Source organism: Bos taurus, chromosome 11 (genome assembly GCF_002263795.3).
Source record: "Bos taurus isolate L1 Dominette 01449 registration number 42190680 breed Hereford chromosome 11, ARS-UCD2.0, whole genome shotgun sequence".
Taxonomy (NCBI): domain Eukaryota; kingdom Metazoa; phylum Chordata; class Mammalia; order Artiodactyla; family Bovidae; genus Bos; species Bos taurus.
The window spans coordinates 36,747,258-36,753,257 of record NC_037338.1 but is presented as its reverse complement, the minus strand read 5'-3'; the positions used below and the strand labels follow the sequence as shown (position 1 = coordinate 36,753,257).

Genomic DNA, 6,000 nt, shown 5'->3' with positions numbered 1-6,000 from the left:
ATTTGAAATGACGGACCAGTGTTACAGCTCAGTTAGAGCTCAGAGTTCTATTCACAAGCAAAGGAAGGTACACCCTCAAAGCGTGAGGGTGGGCTAACCCCAAAGGAGAGGCCTCAATCCATCTCGGCTTCCTCCTTTTATACATTTGTTTCCTCCCTGCCTTAAGCGTATGCAAATTGGGCTGGCCAAGAAGGGGGCATGTTTGTTTCACCTGAAGTTCTCACTCCAGTCTATGGATTTTCCTTTGTTCCATTTTCATGGGCTTTTCCCTAAGCCACCACCATTTTGGACTACTTTTTCCTGTTCTAACTACCTAACAGTACCTAAAACACAAAAGTTACTTGCTCAGTCATGAGCAAATGTTACTTGTTCAGTCATGTTAGACTCTGTGTGATCCCATGGTCTGTCCGTGGAATTATCCAGGCAAGAATACTGGAGTGGGTTGCCATTCCCTTCTCCAGGGGATCTTCCCAACCCAGGGATCAAACCCAGATCTCCTGTATTGCAGGTGGATCCTTTACCAGCTGAGCCACAAAGGAAACCCAAGAATGCTGGAGTGGGTAGCCTATCCTTTCTCCTGTGGATCTTTCCGACCCAGGAGTCAAACAGGGATCTCTTGCATTGCAGGCGGATTCTTTACCAACTGAGCTGTCAGGAAAGCCTAGAACTCAAAAGGGCCTCAGTAAATCTCTAATTAAAGGAAGTGTCTTCAATATGGGATATATTGAAAGTTTCTTTAATATGGGAAAGAGCCTAATTCTTGAGCCTTTAATAAAGTGAATAGGGAAGTTATGCCTTCCTTCTTCCTGTCAACCAGACTTTTCCCAGTTTCTTCTTTGTCCACCTAGTAAAATGGCATGTAATTGCAAAATCTCTGAAGTCCTGCTTAGATTGAGATAAAATACTAATAATTTACTTTTATTTATTTATTTTTATTCTCTCTAATATAACTTTTAATTGATTTTGTGAACTAAATAATTACAATAAGTCTGCCCATTTACATTGTCTTTTGTAAACAGAATATTTATATTCTTAAATATAAATATTTATATGAAACAGACAAAAAAAAGCTAATTTACTCAGGCTTCTTGATTATCAAAAAGTTCAAACCACAATGCACAGCAAGCATTTCAGTTTAAACCTTTTTGCCTTTGTGCTATATTAAACTATGCCTTGAAACGGGCATAAGACCATATGGTGGATAACATATGGTACCCAACAGTCGCTATTCATATGGAAAATATGCTAATGATATCCTGTACAGGAAGTAGAAGTGAAACAAGATTTACTTTCTCTATAGAGGTTTATCTGGATTCAGCATCTAAAACTACTGATTTCCAATGTCAAGGAGGAGGTGATTCAGAGGCTGAACAGAGATGGCTGGTGTTCAAGGTCAGTTACAAAGTAACGTGTTGGAGGAAGTAATAATCTGGTGGTCAGAGTCAAGGTAATGTTGAGGGCTAGTAAGAGGTGTCTAGAGAAGCCCCTGAGCCTTATCAAGGGAATCCTTCAAGGCTCAGCTCTTTCCCAGGTCCAAAGAACTCATGCCAACCTTCGGGAAACAGGCTCAGCATCCCCTAACACTGCTTCCAGTAGTGGATTGTGCTTGTTTTTATTGGCCAGGCTCTAATAGACCCGATGCTCCCTCTTTATAACACAGGTTTATAATGCTGCCTCTGAGGTCCTGAAACAGACACATAGGTAATATTATTTATACAAAATATTTTTAAACCAATGTAATACTCTAGTTATAAAATAAACGATAAACAAAATACAACAAAGTAATATATATCAGCATGTAAACCCTTAGGCACTCAGATTTACACCAGCGGGCAGAATCACTATGATGTAACAACCACAAATGCAGATCACGTTGTACTGGAGACTCAAATGCCATGAGAAGCACCGTTGTCAGGCACATGATTTTCAAAACAGAGAATGACTCTTGGTAAAGATCCCCAGCAACAATGTACAATCTTCTCTTGGCTTACACAGTAATTACATACCTGGAAAACTCAGTGATCTTTAAAATATGGAAAAACTACTTAGAACTTTATGTAAAATGGAGCTGGGTTCTAGGCACAGATACTTGCAAATTTTATACCTACATGAAATATTCCCACAGAACATTTCAAAGTCTCATCCAATTCACAGAATAATTTTTTGATGTATGGGTTAGTCTTTTACATTGCAAAATACCTCTGGTCCCAGCCCATGAAATGCCAGTGCATCCTCCAATTATTTTAGCATTTTAACAAGACAAAATGGGTCTACAAGTTTCCAAAATGCCATAAGGGCATATAGTATCTTCTCTGTTACAGAGAATTACTGGGCTAGAGGACTCAGCAATCAGTTTTCTGACTGTGATAGTAACACTGTGATGCTATCAGCATGTGACATTCTAAACCTTCCTTTGGCTGGTACAGTTCCTTCCAGCAGGCCCAGAAACAAAATCCTTCTAACTTAAGGGGAAAAAGTTATGAGCAAGATATGGGAGCAGCTCACCCAACAGAAGAAAGAGCTGAATAAGAAAACCTCAGTATATCATTTAAAATTAAGTTCCACTAAACATAATAGAAAACCCGAAGTAACAGTGGTTTAAACAGATAAAATTCTGTCTCACAGAAACTGAGCCTGGCAGCAAGAAGTGCAGAGTGGGTATAGCACCTCGGCTCCATGAAGTCCCCTGGGACCTAGGCTCATTCAATTCACTCTCTGCCATCCTTAGGGTGTGGCCCCTGCTCTCATGGTCCAAGGTGGCAGCAGAATGCAAGACGGAATGAAGAACCAGGCAGATCTCAACTATCTTCTAAGGAAGGTTCTCAGAAACTGCCATAAGACAATTTCACTTAAACCTCATCATCCAAAACTTACAGTCACATGGATATGCCTAGCTGCAGGAAGACTGGGAAAGTGTTTATTCTGGGTGCTTATGGGAAGAGATGAAAAGTCTATTAGAGAATAGACGAGAATGGATATTGGATGATAAATTAAAAGTAATCAGTGCCCCCACTTGAGCAGAAGACGAATCAGGGCAGCTCTGGGGCCCCAGTGGACAGCACTGTTTGTGCATACTCAATGTTGGGAGCAGTGAGGATTCAAGATTGTCCTGTGCTGTAACCCAGCTGTGTTCTTGGCTGTTGAGCCTTCCGTGGGGTGGTGGGCTGAATAATGGTTATGTCCTACTTCCTGGAACCTATGAACATGTTATCTTACACGGTACAAGGAACTTTGAAGATGTGACCTAAGGCTCTTGAAATGGAGATTATAATCCAGGATTACTTGGGTGGGCCTAATGTAATTTCAAGAATCCTCATAAGAGGGAAGCAGGGGATCAGAGAGAGAGAAGATGTGTTGACAAAATCAAGAGGTTGGAGGGATGTGAAGGACAGCCTCTAGAAGCTGAAAAGGGGTGAGAAAACAGATTATTTCCTGAAGACTCCAGAAAGAACAGCTCTTGCTTTACACTTTCAACATCCAGAACTGTAAGAAAATAATGTGTGCTGTTTTAAACCACTGCATCTGTGGTAATTTGTTACAGCAGCAGTAGGAAACAAATAGACTTGGTAATTGATTATTTTCTGAGTAGGCTCTAAAATCAGGTTCAAAAACCTCATAAATTTCACAAACTACCCAAAATGGTTCCATTAAATCCCTTTCCTGCTGAAGTTAATCAGAGTTGGTTTTTAATGATGCCCAATGAAGGACCCAGGCTTATATAATGAGACCATTCCTCTCAGTTCAGTTCAGTCGCTCAGTCATGTCGACTCTTTGCGACCCCATGAATCGCAGCACGCCAGGCCTCCCTGTCCATCACCAACTCCCAGAGTTTACCCACACTCATGTCCATCGAGTTGGTGATACCATCCAGCCATCTCATCCTCTGTCATCCCCTTCTCCTCTTGCCCGCAATCCCTCCCAGCATCAGGGTCCTTTCCAATGAGTCAACTCTTCGCATGAGGTGGCCAAAGTATTAGAGTTTCAGCTTCAGCATCAGTCCTTCCAATGAACACTCAGGACTGATCTCCTTCAGAATGGACTGATTGAATCTCCTTGCAGTCCAAGGGACTCTCAAGAGTCTTCTCCAACACCACAGTTCAAAAGCATCAATTCTTCAGCACTCAGCTTTCTTCACAGTCCAACTCTCACATCCATACATGACCACTGGAAAAACCATAGCCTTGACTAGATGGACCTTTGTTGGCAAACTAATGTCTCTGCTTTTGAATATGCTATCTAGGTTGGTCATAACTTTCCTTCCAAGGAGTAAGCGTCTTTTAATTTCATGGCTGTAGTCACCATCTGCAGTGATTGTGGAGGCCAAAAAAATAAATTCTGACACTGTTTCCACTGTTTCCCCATCTATTTCCCATGAAGTGATGGGACTAGATGCCATGATCTTCGTTTTCTGAATGTTGAGCTTGGAGAAGGCGATGGCACCCCACTCCAGTACTCTTGCCTGGAAAATCCCATGGACGGAGGAGCCTGCTAGGCTGCAGTCCATGGGGTCGCTAAGAGTCGGACACGACTGAGCGACTTCACTTTCACTTTTCACTTTCATGCATTGGAGAAGGAAATGGCAACCCACTCCAGTGTTCTTGCCTGGAGAATCCCAGGGACAGAGGAGCCTGGTAGGCTTCCGTCTATGGGGTCACACAGTTGGACACGACTGACGCGACGTAGCAGTAGCAGCAGCAAGCCAACTTTTTCACTCTCCTCTTTCACTTCCATCAAGAGGCTTTTTAGTTCCTCTTCACTTTCTGCCATAGGGGTCACCAATAAGAAAACTCAGCACCATCAGCATTCTGTCTCCACTTGCTTGTGCTCAGGAGTCATATTCACCAAAGAATAAAACCATTTTCCAGATTAGATCATGTGCCCATCCCTGTGATCGGGGGGCTGAGGTCCTATGACTAGCAGCCCCACCAGAACCACTTGGATTGCAGAAGGGGCAGTTCATTCAGAGTAATGAGGCAACTGGTCTTACAAGAGGAAGGAGGAAACTAACACTGGCCAATCAAAACCAACTTAATTTTTATTAATCTAATAGTTCAGAGACATAAAGGAAATCTTCATATCTAGTAAGTCAGATTGCTAAAATAAAAAACTAGTAAGGGGCATCTAGTTGAGTATCACACATTAATTACATGTATTTGTCTCTTTTCTGAAATTGCATCAAAAAATGGTACGAATCTTAAGAGCAAATAGGTAATAAACATCAGCAGACAAAAAACAACATTTTTATAAAAAGATATATTTATTTATTTATGGCTGTGCTGGGGCTTTCTCTAGTTGTGGGGAGCAGGATTTACTCTTAGTTGTGGTGTACAGGCTTCTGGTTAAGGTGGATTCTCTTACTGTGGAGCACAGGCTCCAGGCCCTAGGGCTCAGTGGTTGTGGCTCACAGGCTCTAGAATGGTAGCTCAGTAGTCGTAGCACATGGGTTTAGTTTCTCTGTGGCAGGTGGTACCTTTCTGGAGCAGAGATCAAACCTATGTCTCCTGCACTAGCAGGCGGATTCTTAACCACTAGACCACTAGGTAAGTTCCAAAAAACAACACTTTTTAATGCTAGGAAACAGATGGAAGAATGGTAAAGACATTGTTGAGCAAAAGAAGGTAAAGCCAAAGTATCCAAACAGGTGGATAACAAAAAATAGGCAGTCAGTTTACCCTGCAGATGTTCAGAAAGGCTAAGCACTTGGAAGCATGGGCACTTCCTGTGCAAAAACAGCATTTAGTGCCTCATTAAATGCGGTGTATAGAGAACTTGATTAAAATTCTGCCTTGTAAATATAAAAGATGTCAGCAAATAAATTAATATACTCTACTCATCTCTAGAAAAAAAAACTGTTAGATTATTAAAAATATAAGTATTTAACCAATGACTACAAGGCATTTGGGGCTTCTGAAAATTCTTAAAGAGATGGGAATACCAGACCACCTTACCTGCCTCCTGTGAAACCTCTATGCAGGTCAAGAAGCAACAGTTAGACATGGA

The 6,000-nt window shown here is 41.7% G+C and overlaps 1 long non-coding RNA gene across 1 annotated transcript in view; it reads right to left on the bottom strand.

The window, feature by feature from the left end:
* Nucleotides 1-920: 920 nt before the first annotated feature.
* LOC132346573 (uncharacterized) overlaps nt 921-6,000 on the bottom strand; it is a 45,775-nt gene continuing 40,695 nt past the window's right edge. The window contains exon 3 of the long non-coding RNA XR_009496423.1: nt 921-1,684. This is a non-coding gene — a long non-coding RNA (uncharacterized lncRNA). The remainder of the gene's footprint in view (nt 1,685-6,000) is intronic.